We start from the raw sequence: 25,628 nt of genomic DNA, 5'->3' as shown, positions 1-25,628 counted from the left end.
TCGAAGCTACATCCTCATGGATACTAGTCGGGTTCGTTAACTGCTGAACCATGACAGGAACTCCTATAACTGATACTTTTTAAATCAATTTCTAATTATTTATTCATAGCGTATGACAATATGATTGATTTTTACATAGTGACCTTGAATTCTGCAGCCTTGTTGAAGTCACTTATTCTATTAGTGGGAATTTTTTATATACTAGAAATCACTGTCTGTATATGTGGACAGTTTTTGTTATTCCTTTCTAATCTGTATGACTTTCCTTTCTTTTTCTTGCCTACTGCAAAGATCTATAATAAAATAGTGCACAGGAATGGGAAAGGTGGACATCCTTTCCTTGTTACACATCCAACATTCATAAAGGTTCTCAAGAAGACATCCTGTAGATGATTTTGAATGACCAGCTGAATGTTTGCAAAGGGGACTCCACACTGTAGAGTGAAAAGAGGCTGGGCATTAGAGTCAGCTATATTGGGTTCAAAAGCTGTCTCTCAGGAGTTTCTGTTGTGGCTCTGCAGAAACGAATCTGACTAGTTTCAATAAGGATGCAGGTTCGATCCCTGGCCTCACTCAGTGGGTTAAGGATCCAGCATTGCTGTGAGCTGTGGTGTAGGTTGCAGACGTAGCTCGGATCCCCGGTTGCTGTGGCTGTGGCACAGGCCGGCAGCTGTAGCTCCAATTAGACCCCTAACCTGGGAACCTCCAGGTATCAAGGGTGTGGCCCTAACAACAACAACAACAAGACTGAAAAATAAATAAATAAAAGCTGTCTCTCCCACTTATCAGATTCTGAATCTCAATTTACTCACCTGTAAAATAGAGGAACTAATATTTATGTCATGAGTCAGGCTATTCAAGACTTCAAAGGGAAACTGTATGGAAAGAAGCTGAGACAGTGCCTTGCACCTGAAAGGTTTTCATGCTGTCCCATCTCTACCACTTACTTTGTGACTTGAGACTTTGTGACCCCTCTGGGCCTCAAGTTTTGCATCTCTTAAAATGGGCATATGTTCTAATACCCATTTCACAGCATCATTTGGAGATTAAATTAAATTAGTATCTTCAGAATATTTAGACCAGTACCAGCATATATGAGGTTCCATATAAATGTTCACTGCTGTCATCATCACTTATTTATCATATATTTATTATTACTCCACTGCTAGCTTACTTCAGAATTGGTTATTTATTGCTACATGAGAGACTGTTCCCCAAAAGTGTGGCTGAAAATAATAAAAAGCATTTATTTGCTCATGATTCTGCAGAGGGGGCAAGGCTGCCCTTCACATGATGTCAGCTGGAGCAGCTCAGGTGGACTGGAGAACCCAGTCATCTTCACATTGTATAAGAATTTCTCCCGGTGGAGTTCCCCCTGTGCTGGCTGAACTAGGCAAGACTGAGCTGCTCTCCCTATAACCTCACATCACCCAAGGCATTTTTCTGACATGCCCCCTCTCTTCAGGGGAGTTAGTCAGACTTCTTTAGATGGTTGCTCTGGCCTCCGAGAGGGCAAAAACAAAAGCTGCAAGTTCTCTTAAGGCCTAGGCCTGGAAAACCCAGAATTTCATTTCTGCCACATTCTGTTATTCACAGTAAGTCACTAATGCCAGGCAGATTTAAAGGAAAGGAAATGAACTCCGTCTCTGGATGGAAGAGGGCAAAGTCTCATTGTAAAATTGCGTGCAGGCTAGGAGGAATTGTGATGTCATCTTTGGAAACACTCTACCACGATTTCTGTACACTCTCCTGGAAATAACCTCAGGTAACTACACCCAGAGCCATCTTCACATTGTATAAGAATATCTAGAAACTACCTTCTAAGTCAACTACTGACTCAACTAGTTATGTAGCAGCATCTGAGCCAGGGCCTCTCTGTGTGTTCCAGCAGGCTCCTGCCAGGTGGTCTGGCTACATCTTGTCAGGGAGAGCTCTGGATGTAGATTTTGAGAAACTTTTCATAATGAGCACAATTGCAGCATCATTTAGTTAATGGCAACCAGAGATAATGTAGAGCATCTGCACATTGGCTAGCTTTGCTGGCCAGGAATAAAGGACCAACACTTCAAGAGAAGCAGACCTAGTCTGTGCAGGAGAATCTGCATTAAAGAAGGATGCATGGAAAAGGGGACACGTGCATATTAAAATATATCTACTTGCAGCTGTGGTGTCTCAGTACAATTATAAATTTGTTGTTTATATTTAAAGTACATTGTATTTTGAGATCATCTGTATTTGCACAGACCTCTTGATGTATTACACCCAGCAGTTTGACTGCTAAGGTAATCACTTCAGGTCTGTCCATAGTTTCTATTTTGAAAAGCAAAATTTAGCATGCATATCTGCTCCCAGGCTTAAAATATAATTCCTACTGGGAAGCTAAAATAAAGTTTCCACCTGCCCACTTTAAAAATTAAATGATTTTTTAAAGTGTTGTTTTTCTGCAATGTCCAGGCAGATCTTGGCAAAACTCAGAATTGCAGCTGTTGTTTTCACCATGACCATGTTACTTAATTAATCCATGAGGGTTAGGCTTCCTGTGGTTGCCACTGATCCTACCCAGTGCCCTCTTTGATGCCAGAGTCAGTATCTTTCCGTTTTATCCTTTTCCCTCCCTTCCTAATAAGTCCAGCTTCTAAAGTGTTAGCAATGCCAGGGAATACAGAATTATTTAACACACCTCAGCAAAACTTTCAAATTCTCCTCTTTGGATCTCTAATATCTTCTCCACAAAAGCTCTTCTCCCACTACAGATCCCTGATATCTCCCCTCCAGCCCTCCTTTAATCCCTCTCTATTTTCACAAGCAATCCTCAACTGGGGCACTCCATCAAACAAAGCAAAGCCTTCTGTGGCTGACTTTACTTATCCCCTTGCTCCCAAGAAAGCAGTTCTGGAGAATGGGTGCAGTAAGAGAGTTTCTTGCTCTCCTATCCCCAGACAATTTAATCAAAAATGTCATCAGGAGTTCCCATCGTGGTGCAGTGGTTAACAAATCCAACTAGGAACCATGAGGTTGTGGGTTCGATCCCTGCCCTTGCTCAGTGGGTTAACGATCCGGCATTGCCGTGAGCTGTGGTGTAGGTTGCAGACGCGGCTCGGATCCCGCGTTGCTGTGGCTCTGGCATAGGCCGGTGGCTACAGCTCTGATTAGACCCCTAGCCTGGGAACCTCCATATGCTGCAGGAGAGGCCCAAGAAATGGCAAAAAGACCCCCCCCAAAAAAAGTCATCAAAGCAGCTCTTTGAAGGAAGAGGGAGAGAAGAGAGGTAGGGAGAATTTAGGAGAAGGGAGAGACTCTGCTTACAAGAAAATAAAGAGCAATATCTGCAGAGAAAAGAAGTAATGGCCTTATCTGTCCTGTCTTTTTCTATTTTGCCTATCAGATCGACTCCTGTCCCTATGACATGAGAAAAATGTGTCATCTCGTTAAAAGCAACCAACCAAGAAGCTTGATTTTAAATGTGTCATCCTCCCATCATGAGTCCAGCCCTGAGCTAGGGACAAGAGGGTGAAGCAGAATTCTCTCCTCCTGAAAACTATCAAATTCTGGAGACTTCCAGACTTGTGACTCCTAGAAAACAAACACTACAGGAAAGAATCTGGCACCTAACATGTGATTCAGAGATGAGAACTGAAGAAATTCAAAGAAAGGAGTGGTCAGAATTTACTGGAGCAGTCAGGAAAGGTTTCAAAATCTGTCTATGCAGGAATAATAACAGCATGACCAAGACTGAAGATATATTTCCTGGGTATAGAATTTTGGGTTGCCAGGTTGTTGGTTGTTGTTGGTTTTGTTTTTGTTTTCAGTGTTTTAAAGATGTAAATCCATTGTCATCTGGTTTGCAGTGTTTCTGAAGGAAGTCTACTATAATTACTTCCCTTGTTCCTCTGTGGATAATGTGTCTCTCTGGGTTTTTAAAATTTCTGGCTGTTTTCAAGATTGTCTTTTTATCTTTGGTTGCTAGATGTTTGAAAATGATGTATCTACATGATTTTTTAATATTCATCTTGAGTGTGGCTCTCTAATTGTCTTATAAAATTACCAACCATCATATCTTATATTATGCCATATTCTCTTTATTTTCCTCTTTGGAGAGTCCAGTTATACATGCAAAGGACTGTTTGATATTGTCCTAAGATCTTGGATGTTCTTTTTTTTACAGGCATATCTTGTTTTAATGCACTTTGCTTTAGTACACTTTGCAGATATTGCACTTTTTTACAAATTGTAGGTTTGTGACAATCCTGCATTGTCAGATGATGGTTAGCATCTTTTAGCAATAAGATAGTTTTAATTAAGGTTTGTACATTTTCAGATATAATGCTATTGTACACTTAATAGACTCAAGTATAGTGTAAACATAAATTTTATATGCACTGATAAACCAAAAAATTTGTGTGACACCCTTTATTGAAATATTTACTGTATTGCAGTGGTCTGGAACTAAAGCTACAATATCTCTGAGGTATGTTTGTATTCATTTCACCTTTTTTTCTTTGAATTTCAGTTTGATCAACTTCCTCAAATTTACTAATTCTTGTCTCAAGCTTATGGAAATATGGAAACTACTGATAAGCCTGCTGAAGGCATTATTCATCTCTGTATTTTTTATTTCTACCATTTCCATTTAGCTCTTTCTAATACTTTCCATATCCTAGATATGATTCCCAACCTGCAATAGCATGTTTCTACCTTTTCCATATTGGAGAATTTAACATACTAATCGTACTTACTTTAAAACCCCTGTCTGATTTCAATGTCTGGATTATCTCTGTCTAATTTTGGTCATCGTTTTATCTCTTCACTGTGGGCTTTTTTCTCTATTCTTGTGTTTTTCATAATTTTATGATTTTCAGATGTAGTGTATCTAACAAGATAGACTGAAGTAAATAATATTTATGCCTGTCAATTTAGCCAGGGGCTGGATTTGTTTTTTGTTGTTGCTATAGTTACTGCCAGTATACCATCAGCTCCAAATTCCTTTGGTATTAGCTTTCAGTGTTTTGGTGTGTGTGGGGGGGTGTTTGTTTTTTTAATAGAATTGGGTCACTTGCCATTTCAAAACCACTTATTGGCAAGGGGAATGGAATTTCCATAGCTGACTTAGACTACAAAGCAGGAGTCATTCCTTGAATCTGGATGTGATCAGCTCCCCAGAAGCATTTGCTATCCAGTTTATGAAGAAAACCAAAGTCTATTAGCAGGGAATGACTGTTTGATAGATATCAACTTTTAGGTTAATGTACCAAGACTAAATCTGGGTGAGTTTTGTAGCTTACCTCAACCCTATGTTTACAGTTTCATCTTGGGCTTTGAGAACTTGCCACTCTGATGATAAGAGGTACAGCAATATAAATCTAAGCTAACAAGAGTTTCTCCAGAATCCAGCCCCATTTATATTTCTTGCTTTTTTACAGTATTCCACCTTCTAATACAGCTGTGCCCCTGAGTCTGTGTGGATGTCAGAGATTCTCCTCCTCTGTATTGGATGGGGTGGTAGTGTTTTCCTTTCTCTGAAATAGTAGTAGTTTGAGAAACTCTAGTGAGTTATCTCTGCAATCATTTTCTTCTGGCATTTCCCTAATAATAAAATAACTAATGACGTTCCTGCTGTGGTACAATGGGTTAAGGATCCAGGGTTGCCACAGTTGTGGTTCAGATTTGATCCCTGCCCTGGGAACTTCCATAAACTGTAGGTATGGCAAAAAAAAAGAATGTTTATATTAATTTTTTACCAGTTATGAAGCTGTCTTGCATGTAACACTCTACCAACCTCACAATAGTAATTGACATAGCTCTGACTCAACCACCCACATTATTTATACTACAACTTCTTGCCACTAATTTGCTGCACCTTTACCATCTAGATGATGCCATTTTCTTCTCTTTTGGTCTTGTTCTCTAAGTTTTCCCCAGGATGCATCCAGTGCCTATCTGATGTCTGTGGTTATCCATTCAGAAGACCTTCCTTAAAGTCATTCAAAGTATTTCTTCCCTAATTCTAAAGTTCCCATCCTCTGAGTGACCTGACTTCAAGCTAATTGTAGTGGGAGAAATTCTTCTTACCAACTCATTAGGGTGTAAATTATTGACAGAAACTTACTGAGAGGACCAAATATGAATTATGCATCAAAAATGTCTTTATAAAAATTATGCTAGTCTGTGCTTCTTTGTTTGTTTTGCCTTTTTGGTCATGCCTGGGGCATACAGAAATTCTTGGGCCAGGGATCTAACCCATGCTACAGCAGTGACCCAAGCCACTACAGTGATCCTTAACCTGTTGAGCTGCAAAAGAACACAAAAATTATGCAAGACTGAATTAGGCATTATTTCACTACAAAAGTTTGTGAGAGGACGTCAAATCCTACTGTACACAAGTCAAATGTAGTTACCATCTTCAGGTTTTAAAGTCTAACATTAGTCTTAATTAATGGCGATTAAGAAAAATCTCTGTTGTTATTGTAATAACTGTCTTGCTTTATATCAAGCTTACGTTAGCCTAAAATTGAAATTTTCAAAGAAAACATGAGGCTTAGATTTATATTGATTTTCTTCCTTGACGAATGTGTCTTATAATCATCCAAATACTCTGTGGCTTTGGGAGAGCAGCAGAGAAAAACTGAAGCTACGCCTCTGTCAAGTATGCAGTCCATAAAATACCCTTAGCTGCTTACATTTCTTCTAATACTTCATGGCACATCATGGAGAAATTGGCTGTTATACAATTTCCCTTTAGCACATGGATCTAGATGAAACTCTGCTCTATCTATGAAGGCAATGCCCAGTTTTCAATTATTATTTGCATATTGATATAAAAGAAAAATTTCAATTTTATGTTCCTTTTTCAGAAACTTCAGAGGCTATCAATATCTTTTAAAAGGTGAGGAGTAACAAGAAGTTCTCTTCCAGGAAATAAAAAACACCTTGCTGCACAAATGCTTGTGTTTCAAGTGATTGGCACCTTGTCACTCTTTATATAATCATGCCTTGCAGATTTTTGCATAAGTCTTCATTGGCATTAATGATTTATTTCTGAGAGCATTCTCTTCTTACAACTTCCTAAGCAATCCTCTTCTTACAACTTCTTAATCAACTGTACATGTCCAAGACAATGCTTTCTCTCTCTCGTACAATGCAATGATCTCCAGCTGTTTGTTCATTTTTTGGGGGTTTTTTTTTGTTTGTTTGTTTGTTTGTTTGTTTTGTCTTTTTAGGGCTGCATTCGCAGCATATGGAGGTTTTGAGACTGGGGTTGAATCAGAGCTTCAGCCACCGGCCACGGCCACAGCCACATGTGATCCGAGCCTCCTCTGGGACCTATGCCACAGCTACAGCAATGCCAGATCCTTAACCCACTGAGCGAGGCCAGGGATGGAACCCGCATCCTCATGGATACTAGTCGGATTTGTTTCCACTGAGTCACAATGGGAACTCCCTCCAGCTGGTCTTGATTTCATTCTTGAGCCTTTAGTTTCACTCTCTACACAGCAGTCAGAGAGGTTTCTAAAAATCTTTTGAAATGTCATATCAGATCATTTCTATTTTAAATCTCTTTAATGGCTTCCCATTGCTCTTAGAATAAAATCCAGATTTCTCATGAAGCGATACATGATCTAACTCCTATCTACTTATCTGGCCTCAGCTCATTTAGCTCTCTCCTTTCCACTATGTTCCAAATACCTTAGCTTTTCTGTGTTCCTTGAGCACATCAATAGGATTCTAAGTTCAGGGACATTGCTCTCAGAATTCTATTTATCATGACTTTCATATTACTAGATATTTGTTTGGCTTTTTTTGTTTGTTTGTTTTGGTTGGTGCTTTGCTTTGTTTTTGTCATTCAAATCTCAGCTTATGTATATCTTCCTTGACCATCCAACCATCCGATCCAATCTATAGTGTAACTATTTCATCTTTTATATTTCTCTGCATAGCACTTTTCACCACTATCCAACATCTTCTTTTCTTTCTTCATTGGCTTTTTATTTGCATGTATCTACCCACAAGATTGTAAGCTGTCTGAGAAGAGAGGTCTGGTCTATCTGGTTATGCTACATCCTGAGTCCACAGGACAGTGTCTCTTACATATTGTCAGAGCTCAATAAATATTTGCATGCTGAATGAATTCATAAATGAATGAATGTTGATTACACATTGATATGGCCTTAGCTATCTGACCTCATCATGCCTCTCCAATCCCTTCACCTCTCCCAACTGGCTTCCTTGGCCCAAGCATTCCTTCCCTGTGTCTTTGCCTAGGAGAAAACTATTTATCCTTTAATTTTCAACTAAAATGAACAAATTAAGTTCATTTATTCTTACTTGGTAGATTTTTTTTTGAGGGGGGAACATAAAAATCAAGTCAATCTTTTGAATCACTGCCCTGAAACCTATAAAATAAATTGTTGTGAGCATTAAATAGGAGTATCCCAGTTGTCATGTGATCCAGCAATCCCACTCCTAGGCATATACCCTGACAAAACCTATAATTCAAAAAGATACATGCACCCCTATGTTCATAGCAGTACTATTTATAATAGTCAAGACATGGAAACAAACTAAATGTCCATCAACAGATGAATGGATAAAGCAGATTCATACACACACACACACACACACACACACACACGAATGCAATGGAATGTTACTAAGCCATAAAAAAGAGTGAAATAATTCCATTTGCAGCAACATGGATGGATCTAGAGAGTATCAAACTAAGCAAAGTAAGTCAGAAGAGAAAGACAAGTTCTATATCATATTACTATGTGTGGAATCTAAAATGTGACACGAATCGGGAATTCCCATCATGACTCCACAGTTAATGAACTCAGCTAGTATCCATGAGGATGCAGGTTCGCTCCCTGGCCTCAATCAGTGGGTTAAATATCCGGCATTTCCGTGAGCTGTGGTGTAGGTTGCCGATGTGGCTCTAATCCGGCATTGCTGTGGCTGTGGTGTAGGCCAGCGGCTATAGCCCTGATTCAACCCCTAGCCTGGGAAATTTCCAGTCTCCACTAATTTAACCAATTTTTTCTTTCTCTTAATTTATTTGAAAAATAAGGTTAATATAACCATAGAGCCTTGGGTTATCACTTTTTTTTTGACCATGCTCACAGCATGCAAAAGTTCCCAGTCCAGGGATGGAACCTGTGCCCCGGCAGTGACCCGAGCCACAGCACTGACAACGCCAGATCCTTAACCCACCGGGCTATCAGGGAACTCCAGTCATCACTCTTTTATTTCTTAGTGTTCCCATGTTTTTCAAACCTGTTCTCAGCAAAAACTTTTTTTTGCTTAAAAAGCAAAAATGTTTCATTTAAAAACATTTCATTTCATTTGGATATAGATCCTGAGATACAAGTGAAAAGAGTTCTTATTCACTTGGATCTCAGGATTATAGAACTTATCCTGTGACTTGGTTTTATACAATACATTAAGTCAGCCATGAATTTAATGTTTACATGAGCCACTGAAGGCTTAGAAGAAACCGTTATACTTTAATAATCCTCCTTCACTGAATCCTTGTCTATATGCCCTAGCTGTACCCACACATAAATATGTGTTGCCATTTTTGGAGAGCCAGGACCTCTGAGCAATGCAAAGCCTTGTCACAAACTCAATTTTAAGAACTCTGTCTCCTCCAAGTCTTCCTTTAACTGATCAAAGATTTGTCTGAACAATATATTTTAGAGTCCCAGCCTTTCAAGGTGCTTAAAAGCAGAATTTTGGAACCCTGTTTGGCACAGTTTGCAGCTATTCTTCCCACTTTTGGAACCCATCTCCTCTTTTCTTCATAAAGAAGAAGCCTACACGTGCCATCAAGCAACTTGAGAAATTTCCCCTTATTACTTACTTACAATCTAGAAACTAGAATTTGTCATAATATAAGAATTTTTGCTCTGCAAAAAATAAAAAATATCAGCAATTCTACAAAAGTTTCTCACCTTTGGAACATTTTCTTTTCTTCTTTTTTTAAATTTTTTCTTTTTAAAGCTGAACCTGTGGCATATGGAAATTCCTGGGCTAGGGGTTGAATAGGAGCTGCAGTCAAAGCCTATACCACAGCCACAGCAATGCCAGATCCAAGCCCTATCTGTGATCTATGTTGCAGCTTGCAGCAACTCTGGATCCTTAATCTACTGAGCAAGGCCAAGGATTGAACCTGCATCCTCATGGACACTAGGTTGGGTTCTTACCAACTGAGCCACAATGGTAACTCCTGGAACATTTTCATCGGGGAAGAAAAAGACCGCTTGCTCACTTGTCCCCATTTACTATACCAAAAACTCAACCTTGCTGGACTGAACAGGAAGACAGACATATTTGGGAGGTTAGGATTGAAGAGAGAAATTATTAATTCCTGCCAGAGGGAAAAGTGAGGCCCAGCAGAATTCTGAGATATCAGTCTTGGATTACTTATAAGATTCATCTGCTGCTGAACATGAACTTAAAGAAGAGAGAGAGAGAGACTTAAAGTTCCTTGACAGCAGTTCATGTAGGGTAATGTTCTTTGGATACTCTCAACCTTTACTTAAAGCAGGAAGTTGCAGACAATCATCAGAGAAGAGCTACATCCACGATTACAGGGACAACTTCTGGACTAGTGCTTATCGCAGTAACTGTATTCTTCACACTGCTGAGAAGCACGCAGAGACGTATTAGTTCGGGGGGGGGGGGGCGGGGAGTGTCACTGAAGTACTTAGGACAGGCCCGAGGTATGTAAAACACAGTGGCCCAGCCATTCATGGTGACAGGCAGTTTCCTCCTGTGGAGGGGGCTTGTTGTTCCCGGGGGGCTCTATCAGGGGTATGATCTCTTTTTCCACAGGCATTAATTGAACAACAGCAAGTTCACAGAATGACACAGAGCATAGGTACCATTGATCCTGGGCATAATGCTTAGAAAAATCCATGCCTGCTTTAAAATGCCACAAAACCATCCTGCTTAGTGGAAAGGAGAAAATCCACTGATCCATTGAACACAAAGTGATGGAAGTAGAATATTTTATTGAATCAATTGAGATTATTATGAGAAAAATTAAAGGTTCAGATCAAATACTTTTTTAATGCTTCTCACAAAATATATTATTTTACTGTAATTTATTCTTTGAGATCCAAACATCTTTACAAAATAGTTGCCTTCTTCCCCTGTTTCTGATACTATGACCTAAAAAGGACTATTGCTGCAATATAATATAAAAAACACTGATTTTATTGCAGCTCTCGCATTTGTCACCTACCGTTCCTTTTTTAAAAAAGCCTCTTAAATTCTTTTTAACTTGGTTTCCTCATTTCTAAAATGAATAATATATTCATGAAATAACATGATCATGACCTCGTTGCAAAGATTTAAAAGTTAGTAAGAGTAAAAAACTTTTAAAAGTTAAAATCACCATATATGTATAAAATATTAATATTATATATGTGATACATATCTGAGTGTGATACAAGATGAAGAAGCTCATCTGCCTTTTTGAATAAATATACCAGAAATTACACATCCAAATATGTGCTGCCTTTTTCAAAGTGGATTCACTGAGAGGCATGCTAATTTAACAGGATGCTACTATTTAAAACATGTTTGACTTTTTTTCTTGGAACTTCTTTCAGAAGCCAATTTATAAGGATCAAGAAAATCAATCCTAATTAGCTTTTCATTAAATGTTGTTTAACCTCACAACCAGCAGGCCCAGCTTGACCCCACACCACATTCATCAGACTTAGGTTTCTTTGGCTCATCGCACTTAAAAAATCCCCCACTCAAAAAAAGATAACTGGCCAGAATTTTCAAAGTGAGTGTTACAGACTCTGAAAATAATAGTTCCAGAAATTCTTTTTTAATAAGGCAGTATTATTGGAATAATTGTGATGCTTCCAGGATAATTGTTTGGATAGAAACAGCACTATTTGCATGACTAAGTTCTGACTATGTTTTTCAAAAATCAGTTCCAATACTTTGTAGCCTTGCTTCAAACATCACAAGGTCCCTCAAGGACTCCAGTTACTCTAAAGGAAGAAGAGGACTGATTGATGGGGAGTCCTTATCTGATGGCACTTAAGCTGATAATTGTGAAGTTGTGATTTTTCCCAAAATTCACCTTAGACAATAATGTTTTGAAATATTAATTCTACTCATGAAGTTCTACTGATTGATTAAATCACTCATTTTAAATATTAGACTCTGTCAGCTAAAACCAAATGAAATAATACCAAATAAACAGGTCAGATGCAAGGACCCCCAAACAGTCCTGAATTATTAAAGCCACAGTTGCCCCAGATCATTTTTCTTTTTTGAATTAGTCAATACTCATGGTGGATCAAAGGCAACCACAAATTCTTTGCCCCTCCTATAAATAACCCCTCCCTATGAATCTTCGCTGGCCCTGTGACAGCTTTCACCAATGACTGTAGCAGAAGAAATGCTGCCTAATTTCAAAGGCTTACCTTAAGAAATCTGCATATACTGTATTCATGCTTAAAGCATATCCTTTGCCACCTTACTGTTTAGGTCGTGAAGCTTCATGAAGCAGCCCTATGGAAGAAAATCAAGACGCTTGGGTTGACAGTCCCAGCTGAGCTCTTAGTCAAGACCAGTAGATCTATAAGTGAGCCTCTTGGAAGTTCCGGCCTCAAAGTCTGCAGATAATCGCAGCCCCAGCTGACACACTTACCATATAATCTAACTCTACAGATGACTACTTACTAGTTATGTTTCTTGGGTGAATGATCTAATCTCTGTGCCTCAATTTCCTGATTTTAAACTGCAACAATAAGAAACCTTCCTTATTGGTTTGTTGTTAATAAAAGGAAGTAAAATAAGACATCTTTGCAGCAGAGTAGGTTTCATCAAACCAAAACATACATTTGCCATTGCTGCATGGTTTTTACTTAATAAACCTCTTACCAGCTATCTAAGTAAGCTAAGGAGCACCCTCATACCTGATATCTCATGGAGAATCTCTCTCCACTGATCATTCTTTAGCTCTATTTCTAGGAAATGTCAAAAAACATTGATTAAAAGGACTCACATGGCAATTGGACTCTTACTCATTTCTTGATGAAGACATTGGCCACAACTCAACAGAAGTTTGTTACAGATCTTTCTTCAAGTGAACATATTTTGATTGTCATTGTCATTATCATTATCATCTTTTGCTCATTTGTTATGATGTCTATAAGTTTTTGATGAAAATTTTCCAGTGTATTATTTTTATCATGTGCAACTACAGCTTCTCTCCTTCACTGGACAAATATCCTGGAACCTGAGGACATGTGATAGAAGATGATACTCCCCAATAAAAAGGAACTACCACGGATACATGCAATAAATTGGATGGATCTCAAGGACATTATCCTGAGTGAAAAAAGCCAAGGTAACTACTGTATGATTCTATTTATATTACATCCTTGAATTGACAAAATTATAGAGATGGATGACAGATTAGTGGGTGCCAAGAATTAAGGACGGTGGAGGGAAAAAAGGTTGGCTGTGTCTATAAAAGGATAGCACAAGGGAGATCTTTGTGGTGATGGAATCGTTCTGTATCTTAACTGGGGTGTTGTCTACACAAATATGCATATATAATTAGATGACATAGAATTATACATACACATTGTATCAATGTCAGTGTCTTGGTTACGATACTGAACTATGGTTACATAACATGTAAACATGAAAAAACTGCTTAAATAGTAGGCAGGACCCCTCTGTACAAATTTTTCAACTTCCTGTGTGTCTATAATTATTTTTAAATTAAAAATCAAAAAAGGAAAACACTAAACATTAGTGAGAATGCTGATCAATTAAAAGTTTCAAACACTTTGGAAACAGTAACTGGTAAACTAAACCTATACCTACCTATACCTAGCAATTCTAGTCTTGGCTGTATACCCAAGAGAAGTGAATGCTATGTCCACCCACTGAAAGATACAGACATGAATGTTCAGAGTGGGTTTATTCATAAAAGTCATGAACTGGAGACAATTCTCAGCTGGAGAATAAATAAATAAAATGTGGTGGATTTATACAGTGAACACGGCAATAAGAAAAGATCAAACCACTCATGTATGAAATAATTTGGATAAATCTCACAAACATGAAGTTGAGGGAAAGAAGCAAGATACAAAGGAATATATTCAGTGTGTAGAGGAGTCAGAAAAATGGTTAGCTCTGGGATGGTGATGTGAACCGGCAAAGGGCATCAGGAAACTCTTTGAAAATGTCCTAAATCTTAATCTTGCAATAATTACACAAGGGTATACATATACATGTAAAAACCCATTAAATATACATTTTAATGTATATACCTCAGTTTATGCATTTTACGAAAAAAACAGGAGAGAAATGCAGAATGCTGAACTTACTGGTTTATCATGATACCAAACAAAAAAAGACCCTTAACCAGGAAAACAACAGAATCTCAAGCCCTCTTGCCCTGTTATGTGTCAATGATGAGAGAAGTAGATGAAACAAATAAGCAAGAAAGATGTTCCAATACTGGGGCTAATAAAATTCTGTGAAATTTGTGAGTCAGGCTTGAACCAGGATCCTGACCAGAGTCCACAGAATGGTAGACACTGTGCAGGTCATGAAAACATCTAATATGATACACACGTGGGTCTCTGTGTCCCTTTTGAATGTCCCAAGCCTCTGGCAATGAGTGAATGACCTGGTACCTATAGATCTGCCAGAGCTATTTTTAAATCTTCAGGGAAGAAGCAAATCGAAGTAGCATAGTTTTCATTACTTCAAAGTTGTGCTAATTCCACAAAAATTGTCTGCATTTAATTTAAAATACTTAAATGAGTTTTTTTTTTTCAAAAAGCAAAATTTTTGACACTTGTCAAGAGGCCTCAGCATGAACAATGGAACAGGCTGAGGTTTGAACTTCTTAACTTTTACATTATATTTTAATTATGCTACCACTTTTATTTGTGGTTCTTAATATGCTTCTGTCACCATCACAGAACACTGGGGAATCTTCTCTGCATCTAACATAATATGAATTAATTCTCTCACTCAGTAACCCAGAACTGCAGGGCCTTGGGTCACAAACTGTATATTATCAGACTTTTGCAGGGGGAATCATTTTTATTGGTTTCATTAAAACTACTTTATTACCTTGCTGAAAAAAGCAACAGGATTATGGTATCAGGGAGGAAATGGGTCATCAACTTGTATAAAGCTCTCTGCTTGTTGAACCATAGCAGTTTGGGGTAAAAATCTGGTTGAGTGTTTACTGTAACCCAAAAAGAATTTCTATGATGCCAGCCCTTTCACATTCCTCCAGGAGTCCCTAGAGGATGTCTTTCCTGGGTTTATGAAGCAGTTCTTCACCACTTTCCTCCTTCCCAGCCTGGATTCCCAAAGGCCTCTTGCCGAAGCCAGTGAGACCAGCCCACGAGGCTTGTACAGTGGCACCAATCCCACATGCTCCTCTACTTCTTTGTTATTCCACCCGGGTATCAGTACAGTCAATATAGTTCAATTACATTCTTTTAACCTTTATGCCACTTGACATAGGCTCTGAAGCAATAAAACCTGGAACCTTAAAAATGTCAAGAAAAGAAAGGTGGATACCTGTCATTAAACTTTATCCAAACTCATAGAATGTACAACTCGACTGAAATGTAATTAAATTATGGACTATGAATGATTAAGATGTATCAGTATAGTTCATCACTTGTAACAAATGTACCACTTGGGGGGGATGGTGATAATGGCATGGACTCTGTATGTGTGGGGACACAGGGTATATGGGAAAATCTCTATACCTTCCTCTAAGTTTTCTGTGACCCTCAATTTCTCTAAAAATATATTCTTAGTTATATATATAGGGAGTTCCTGTTGTAGCTCAGCAGAAATGAATCTGACTAGCATCCATTAGGATGCAGGTTAGATCCCTGGCCTCGCTCCGTGGGTCAGGGATCCGGTGTTGCTGTGAGCTGTGGTGTAGGTTGCAGACACAGCTGGGATCCTGCATTGCTGTGGCTGTGGTGTAGGTTGCAGACACAGCTGGGATCCTGCATTGCTGTGGCTGTGGCATAGGCCAGCAGTTGTAGCTCTGATTCGACCCCTAGCCTGGGAAATTTCATATGCTGCAAATAATAATAATAATAATAATAAATATATATCAGAGAATTGAATTAATAAAATAGGTGCACTTTTTTGTTACTGCATAGTTTTTACTGTCACTTTTGTAAAACCTCCTCTTCAGGGGCTCAAATTAGAATAGCTGACAGTGTGGCTCCACATAGTCCATACAATCACCTTCCCCTCTCCTGGTCTACATTTCTTGAACCAAATTCCTTTAGTATGAATTCTTCATAGGAGGTTCCCAGGTGCCATGGGCATATAAGACCCACGTGAACCAATCCTTGTGCAGACAGGTCACAATGACACCCTTCACACAACTCTGCCCTCATCTGGTTCATAGGTATTAGCCCAATCTCACCAAAGCAAAGGGAGGCTGTCAATTTCTTTTCTTTTCCTTTTTTTTTTTTTAAGTTTGGGCGATGAGAAGTGCAGGGGGTGGGACTGGATTGTCATTTTTAAAATTTATTTATTTATTTATTTTTAGTGGCTGCACCTGTGGCATATAGAAGTTCCCAGCTAGGGGTCCAATCAGAGCTGCAGCTGCCAGCCTGTGCCACAGCCACAGAAGTGTGGGATCCGAGCTGCATCTGTGACCTGCACCACACAGCTCACACCAATGCCAGATCCTTAACACACTGAGCAAGGCCAGGGATAAAACCCGCATCCTCATGATTACTAGTCAGGTTCGTTACTGCTGAGCCACAATGGGAACTCCAGGGGCTGCCAATTTCTTATCTACCAGCCTGGGACACAAGTCATGCAGCAACCATGAAGGAAATTTGCTTGAAGCCACATAGCTCATTATTTCAACATTCTATACCAGAGTACCACTTTTTGTTTTGTTTTGTTTTGTTTGTCTTTTTGTCTTTTCTAGGGCCATACACACGGCATATGCAGGTTCCCAGGATAGGGGTCTAATTGGAGCTGTAGCCGCCAGCCTACTCCAGAGCCACAGCAATGTGGGATCTGAACCACGTCTGCGACCTACACCACAGCTCACGGCAATGCCAGATCTTTAACCCACTGAGCAAGGGCAGGGATCGAACCTGCAACCTCATGGATCCTATTCAGATTCGTTAACCACTGAGCCACGACGGGAACTCACCAGAGAACCATATTTTAAAAGATGACAAAATAGATCACAATTTCATAAAGTGGATTATCTCAGTACATTCATCTTGTAAGTTTTTAGTATTATGTCTAATAGAAATGGCCATCTGTTTCCATTTTAATTATTTAGTACCTACCTAAAGCACTGCTTTTAGATCACTTACAAGCATTGGGTTCTAGGGAATCCCTAAGCTTTTAAGGTAAGAGAGAAAGCATTCCTTTCAAGACCTCTTCTGTTTAGCTATAAATATTACAGACACACTTTTTTTTATTACTCAAATGAATTTCTCACATCTGTACTTGTATAATGATCATAACAATCCAGTTTCACAGGATTTCCATCCCACAACCCAAGCACATCCCCCCACCCCCCAAACTGTCTCCTCTGGAAACCATAAGTTTTTCAAAGTCTGTGAGTCAGCATCTGTTCTGCAAAGAAGTTCATTCTGTCCTTTTTTCAGATTCCAAATGTCAGTGAAAGCATTTGATGTTGGTATCTCATTGTATGGCTGACTTCACTTAGCATGATAATTTGTAGATCCATCCATGTTGCTAAAAATGCCAGTATTTCATTCCATTTAATGGCTGAATAATATTCCATTGAGTATATGTACCACGTCTTCTGGATCCACTCCTCTGTCGATGGACATTTAGGTTGTTTCCATGTCTTTTCCATGGCTATTGAAAATAGTGCTTCAATGAACATTGGTGTACTTGTGTCTTTGCGAGTCATGGTTTTCTTTGGATAGATGCCCAGGAGTGGGATTGCTGGATCAAATGGTAGTTCTATGTTTAGTTTTCTGAGGCATCTCCACACGGTTTTCCACAGTTGTTGCACCAATTTACAATCCCACCAACAGTGTACTAGGATTCCTTTTTCGCCAGACCCTCTCCAGCACTTGTTTGTAGACATTTGGATGATGGCCATTCTGGCTGGTGGAAGGTGGTGCCTCATCGTGGTTTTGATGTGCATTTCTCTAATAATGAGTGATGTTGAACATCTTTTCATGTGTTTCTTGGCCATCTGTATGTCTTCTTTGGAGAACTGTCTGTTGATATCTTCTGCCCATTTTTTGATGGGGTTGTTTGGTTTTTTTGGTATGGAGCTGCAGAAGGTGTTTGTAAATTTTGGAGATGAATCCCCTGTCAGTTGATTCAATTGCATATATTTTCTCTGATTCTGTGGGTTGTCTTTTCATGTTGTTTAGGGTTTCCTTTGCTGTGCAGAAACTTTTAAGTTTAATTAGGTCACATTTATTTATTTTTGTTTTTACAGTCAACACTCTAAGAGGTGGATCTGAGAAGATGTTGCTGTCATTTATGTCAGAGAGGGTTTGGCCTGTGTTTTCCTCTAAGAGTTTTATAGTGTCTGGTCTTATATCTAGTCTAGGTCTTTAATCCATGTTGAGTTTATTTTTGTGTATGGTGTTAGGGAGTGTTCTAATTTCATTCTTTTCCATGTGGCTGTCCAGTTTTCCCAGCACCACTTATTGAACAAGCTGTCCTTTCTCCATTGTATATTCCTGCCTCCTTTGTCATAGATGAGTTGGCTGTAGGTGCATGGGTTGAATTCTGGGCTTTCTGTCTTTTTCCACTGATCTATATTTCTGTCTTTGTTCCAGTACCACACAGTTTTGATGATTGTTGCTTTGTAGTATAGCCTGAAGTCCGGGAGCCTGATTCCTCCAGCTCCATTTTTCTTTTTCAGGATGTCTTCCTTTGGCTATTCTAGGTCTTTTGTGCTTCCAAACAAACTTTAAAATATTTTGTTAAAGTTCTGTGAAAAATGTCCTTGGTAATTTGATAGAGATTGCATTGAATTTGCAGATTGCCTTGGGTAGTATAGCCATTTTGATCATATTGACTCTTCCAGTCCACGAGCATGGTATATCTTTCCATCTATTTGTGTCATCTTTGATTTCTTTCATCAGTGTCTTATAGTTTTCAGAGTACAGGTCTTTTGTCTCTTTAGGTAGGTTTACTCCTAGGTATTTTATTCTTTTGGATACTATGATAAATGGGATTGCTTCCCTAATTTCTCTTTCTGCTCTTTCATTGTTAGTGTATAGAAATGCTGTTGATTTCGGTGTATTCATTTTGTATCCTGTGACTTTGCCAAATTCATGGATGAGCTCTTAACAGTTTTCTGGTAGAGTCTTTAGGATTCTCTAGGTATAGTATCATGTCATCAGCAAATAGTGATAATTTTACTCCTTCCTTTTCAATTTGGATTCCTTTTATTTCTTTTACTTCTCTGATTGCTGTGGCTAGGACTTCCAAAACCATGTTGAAGAGTAGTGGTGAGAGTGGACATCCTTGTCTTGTTCCTGATCTCAGTGGGACTTCTTTCAGCTTTTCTCCATTGAGAATGATGTTAGCTGTGGGTTTGTCATATATGGCCTTTATTATGTTGAGGTGGGTTCCCACTATGCCCACTTTCTGAAGGGTTTTTATCAGAAATGGGTGTTGGATTTTGTCAAAGGCTTTTTCTGCATCTATTGAGAGGATCATATAGTTTTTATTCTTCAGTTTGTTAACGTGGTGTATCACACTGATGGATTTGCAGATATTGAAGAACATTTGCATCCCTGGGATAAATCCCACTTGATCATGACGTACAATCCTTTTAGTGTATTGTTGGATGCGGTTTGCTAGTATTTTGTTGAGGATTTTTGCAACGATGTTCATCAGTGAAATTGGCCTGTAGTTTTCTTTTTTTTTTGTGGTCTCTTTGTCTGGTTTTGGTATCAGGGTGATGGTGGCCTCATAGAATGAGTTTGGGAGTATCCCTTCCTCTGCAAGTTTTTCCAAATAGTTTCAGAAGGAGAGGTGTTAGCTCTTCTCTAAATGTTTGATAGAATTCTCCTGTGAAGCCATCTGGTCCTGGACTTTTGTTTGTTGGAAGTTTTTTAATCACAGTTTCAATTTCAGTTCTTGTGATTGGTCCATTCATCTTTTCTATTTCATCTTGGTTGAGCCTTGGAAGATTGTACCTTTCTAAGAATTTCTCCACTTCTTCTAGGTTTTCCGTTTTATTGGTGTATAGTTGCATATAGTAGTCTCTTATGATCCTTTGTATTTCTGTGATGTCCGTTGTTACTTCTCCTTTTTCATTTCTAATTTTATTGATTTGAGTCCTCTCTCTTTTTTTCTTGATAAGTCTGGCTAAGGGTTTATCAATTTTGTTGATCCTTTCAAAGAACCAGCTTTTCATTTCATTGATCTTTTCTATGGTTTTCTTTGTTTCTATTTCATTGATTTTTGCTCTGATCTTTATGATTTCCTTCCTTCTACTAACAATAGGTCTTGTTTATTCTTCTCTTTTGAGCTGCTATAGATGTGAAGTTAGCTTGTTTCTTTGAGCTTTTTCTTGTTTCCTGAGGTGGGCTTGTATTGGTATAAGCTTTCCTCTTAGAACGGCTTTTGCTGCATCCCATAGGTTTTGGAGTGTCGTATCTTTGTTTTCATTTGCTTCTAGGTATTTTTTAATTTCCTATTTGATTTCTTCAGTGATCCATTGGCTGTTGAGTAGCATGTTGTTGAGTCTCCATGTGTTTGTGTTTTTTGCAGTTTTTTTCTTATTGTTGATTTCCAGTTGTATAGCATTGTGGTCGGGGAAGATGCTTGATATGATTTCAATTTTCTTAAGGTTGGATTTGTAGCCCAGGATGTGATCAATCTTAGAGAATGTTCCATGTGCACTTGAGAAGAATGTGTATTCTGTTGCTTTTGGATGAAATGTCCTATAAATATCTATTAAGTCCATCTGGTTTAATGCATCATTCAGGGCCTGTGTTCCTTATTGATTTTCTGTCTTGTTCATCTGTCCATTGCTGTAAATGGGGTGTTAAAGTCCCCCACTACGATTGTGTGATTGTCGATTTCCCCTTTTAAGGTTGTTAGCAGTTGCCTTATATATTGTGTTGAAGCTAGGTTGGGTGCATAGATATTTAAAATTGTTATATCATCTTCTTGGATTGATCCTTTGATCATTATGTAATGACCTTCTTTTTCCCTTAAAATATTCTTCATTTTAAAGTCTATTTTATCTGATATGAGTATTGCTACTCCAGCTTTCTTTTGATTCCCGTTTGCATGGAATATTTTCTTCCATCCTCTCACTTTCAATTTGTATGTGTCCCTAGAAGTGAAGTGGGTCTCTTGAAGACAACATATATATGGATCTTGTTTTTGTATCTGTCTGTGTCTTTTGGTTGGGGCATTCAGTCCATTTAAGGTACTTATTGATATGTATGTTCTTATTGCCATTTTATTAATTGCTTGGGATTTGTTTTTGTTGCTCTTTTTTCTTCCCTTCTTCTCCTCTTCTCTCCTCTTCTGGTTTGATGACTATCTTTAGTGTTGTATTTGAGTTGATTTTTCTTATTTGTTTGTGTATCAATTTTAGATTTTTGGTTTGCAGTTATTCTGAAGTTTTGATATAAGAGTCTATATGTATATGAGATTGTTTTAAGTTGTTGTTCTCTTAATTGCAAGTTCATCTCCAGTGTCCTGCATTGGTAACCACCTCCTCTCATGTTTTCTGATTTTGGTGAAATAATTGTGCATGGATGATTTTCTATCTTTACTGTATATATACCTTTACTGGTGAGCCTTGTCATTTGTGGAATTTTTGTTTCCTGTTGCTGTCTTGTCTTTTCTGCCTAGAGAAGATCCTTTAGTATTTGTTGTAAGGCTGATTTAGTGTTGCTGAATTCTCTCAGCTTTTGCTTCTGTGAAGCTATTGATTTCTCCTTCAAATGTGAATGAGATCCTTTCTGGGTAGAGTATCTTGGTTGGAGGTTTTCACCTTTCATCACGTTAAGTATATCATGCCTCTTCCTTCTGGCCTGCAGAGTTTCTGCTGAAAAATCTGCTGATAACCTATTGGGGTTCCCCTGTATGTTACTTGTTTTTCCCTAACTTCTTTCAAGATTTTTTTCTTTGCCTTTAATTTGGGTTAGCTTGATTAATATGTGTCTCTGGGTGTATTCCTCCTTGGATTTATTTTATATGGTACTCGTTGTGCTTCGTGGATTTGAGTGGGTGTTTCCTTTCCCATGTTAGGAATGTTTTCAGCTATTATCTCTTGGAATATTTTTTCTGTCCCCTTCTCTCTCTCTTCTCCTTCTGGCACTGCTATAATATGGATATTGGTGCGTTTAACATTGTCCCAGAGTTCTCTGAGACCCTCTTCATTTTTTCTTTTTTTTTCTTTTTTTTTTTTTTTTAGGGCCACACCCATGGCAAATGGAGGTTCCCAGGCTAGGGGTTGGATCAGAGCTACAGCTGCTAGCCTAAACCACAGCCACAGCAATGTGGGACCCAAGCCTCATCTGCAACCTATACCACAGTTCACAGCAATGCTGGATCCTTAGCCCACTGAGCAAGGCCAGGGATCGAACCCATGTCCTCATGGATACTAGTTGGCTTCGTTAACCACTGAGCCACAACGGGAACTCGGGTATTTGTCTTCAATCTTTTTTCTCTTTTCTATTCTGCATTCGTAATTTCTTCTAACCTGTCCTCCACCTCACTTATTCATTCTTCTGCCTCCTGTATTCTGCTGTTAGCTGCTTCTAGTGAATTTTTTATTTCAGTTATTGTATTTTGCATCTCTTCTTGTTTAAGTTTGATATCTTGTATCTCTTTGCTCAGTGTTTCCTGTAAGTTATCCATCTTTGCCTCCAGTTTATTTCCAACATCTTGCATCATCTTTGGCATCAACAGTCTAAAGTCTTTTTCCTGGAGGCTGAGAATCTCTTCATTGCTTAGCTGATGATCTGGGGTTTTTTCTTTCTCCCTCATCTGAGTTATAGTTCACTGTCTTTTCATTTTTATACATTTTTGGCGTGGTGACCTTTTTATAGATAATAGAATTGTAGCCTCTCTTACTTCTGGTGTCTGCCTCCCTTGTGGCTGAGGTCCGTATAGGGGCTTGCTGTATGCTTCCTGATGGGAGGGGCTGGTGCCTGCCCACTGGTAGGTGGTGCTGATTCTATTCCCTCTGGTGGGTGGGGCTTAGTCTCTGGATGGGATTAGAGGCAGCTGTGTGCCTGAGGGGTCTTTAGGTATCCTGTTTACTGAGGGGTGGGGCTGTGATTCCCACCTGGATTGTTGTTTGCCCTGGGGCTTCTCAGTGCTGACTGACTGATGGGTGGGGCCAGATTTTCCCAAAATGGCCACCTCCAGAGAAAGGCATGGCTGCTGAATATTCCCAAGAGCTTTGCTTTCAATGTCCTTCCCTCACAACAAGCCACACTCACCCCTGTTTTCTCAGGATGTCCTCCAAGAACTGCAGTCAGGTCCGACCCAGATTCCTATGGAGACTTTGCTTTGCCCTGGGACCCAGTCCGCATGAAAGTCCATTTGTGCCTTTTAAGAATGGGGTCTCCATTTCCCCCAGTCCCGTGGAGCTCTTACGCACAAGCCCCACTGGCCTTCAATGCCAGATGCTACAGGGGCTCTTTCTCCCAGTGCCAGATCCCCACACGTGAGAGTTTGATGTGGAGCTCAGAACTCTCACTCCTGTAGGTGAATCTCTGAACCAGCTAGTTTCCAGTCTGTGGGGCTTCCCACCCAGGAGGTATGGGGTTGCTTATATTATATAATCACTCCTTCTACCTCTTGATGTGGCCTCCTCTTTGTCTTCTGGAGTAGGATATCTTTTTTAAGGTTTCAGGTCCATTCGAGTGAAGATTGCTCAGCCTTCAGTTGTGAATTTTGTTGTTTTAAAGAGAGAAGTTGATCTCCAGTCCTTCTATTCTGCCATCTTAATCCCATCTCAAAGAAAGTTTTAAAATCCTGATAGTTGAATACGATTTTTTTCAATCCCAATATGACAGTATCACAAGCTTTTTTTTCCTTGGTGTTTAGTCTGGTTTCCTGGACTTATGGGGGGCCGCATGCAGAGGCCTCACTCCCCACATTTGAGGCCTACGTTCCTCATGGGAAGCAGCTGTGTGGACACCTCAGCTTGCTGGGTGGCCCTGTGCAAAGGCGCTGCATGTTGCTGCGCTCAATTCAAGATCTGGGCTCTGGTCCCGGCAGCGGCGGCAGCTTCTCCGCCGGCAGCACAGGCCTGGCAGCGGCGGCAACAACCACTGCCAGGCTCAGAAACTTGAGTGCTTTTTCCTGCAGCACCGCTTCAGCCGGCTCCATAATCGCCCTCAGAAACTTGTCCTTGGCTTTTAGACTTTCTTCCTTCTGGGAGCTGTATCACTCTTCACTTGATTCCATCTTCTCTTTCTTAGGGGTATCTCAGGATGTAGCATTAAGACTCTTGTTTTGGCATCAACATTAATTGCAGCACCAAAGCACTGGAGCGGCCCAGACTGCATCTCCAGGAGCTGAGGATGCCCGCAGGCCACCCCCAACACACTTCTTATTTGGTTTTCATTCCAAAGCTTGATCCCCATTGCCAAAGATGGGAAAAAAATCCATGATTGGAAGCACACATCAATGCTGGGTGTGGCCCACATTTGTTAGAATCTGACAGTGGTTTCTTCCAAACAAAAACGGAGAAAGAAAATGTAGTATTTCAGTAAGATGTGATAATTCCCACTTGACACTTAAATAAGGCTTACAAAACTTTTCTAAGCTAGTCCAAATTAAGCAATAAATTTCATGAATGGTCAACAAATTAGTAATAAAGGAGACATTGAGGCCTTATATGTGGCCTATTATAGCAATTTGAGAAGATATCCCTGAGAGCCTGAGACACTAGTTCTACAAACACGTATTTTCAGTTTATATCAACAACTGGATCACTTTGTAGTTTGTAATTTGTAGACCTAAACGACCCTAAGGATACCTCTATTGCCTTTTTCTTCCTATCTAAGACAAAATTAATACCATTTAAATATTTTCAGTCTCGTGGGCCAAGGCATAAAAATGATTATTTGTTTAAATGCTACTATGTCAACTTCTTAAATTGTCCTAGAATACCAAAATGGTATTATATTGGCACTCCTGATACACACTGTATATTCAGTTTAGACTTGGAAGTGACTTCCATTCTTATTTAATATTTACTTGAATAAGATTTACTTGGGACATAGCCAGCTGTCAAATATATTCTGACTGGATTTGAATCTGATATAAAAAAGACTTCTATTGAATAATTTTGTTCAGAAGTCTTGGCTGTATTAGCAGTAGTTTGCATTTTTATAGAAATTTCAAGGAAATCTGGTCTTGGCTTATAATAAAGAGGCAATATTATGTTCCAAAAAGCAATATTTAACAAAAATCCTAGGTGTGGAGGTAAGACTCAGTGGTTCATATATCAATTTTAAACACCAGCCTTGCCATGAATCTGTCTTATGAAAAGTGTCATTCACCTCAGGCTTCAGTCTTTTTTAATTCTATTTGTACATAACACATATCCATTCAGAAACACCAGAGACCCAACCTATTTTTTTTTC

At 39.1% G+C, this 25,628-nt stretch overlaps 1 protein-coding gene across 2 annotated transcripts in view; it reads left to right on the top strand.

Moving 5' to 3' along the window:
• Window positions 1-25,628, top strand: part of LOC102160378 (uncharacterized) — a 418,107-nt gene that overhangs the window by 382,928 nt on the left and 9,551 nt on the right. The window contains exon 5 of one of the 2 annotated variants that reach the window (XR_014805428.1): window positions 13,229-13,372. The gene's annotated coding sequence lies outside the window, so the exon portion shown is untranslated. Of the gene's footprint in view, window positions 1-13,228; window positions 13,373-25,628 lie in introns of those variants that run through there. The other variant, XM_084959577.1, reaches the window with a different exon arrangement.

The sequence above is a fragment of the Sus scrofa genome, chromosome 1, assembly GCF_054392235.1.
Source record: "Sus scrofa isolate SSC_HxYL_T2T_F1_AM1 chromosome 1, Sscrofa_HxYL_maternal_Yorkshire_Landrace_v2.0, whole genome shotgun sequence".
NCBI lineage: Eukaryota > Metazoa > Chordata > Mammalia > Artiodactyla > Suidae > Sus > Sus scrofa.
Note: the sequence above shows the minus strand (reverse complement) of the source record. Positions and strands in the feature narration are given on the sequence as shown.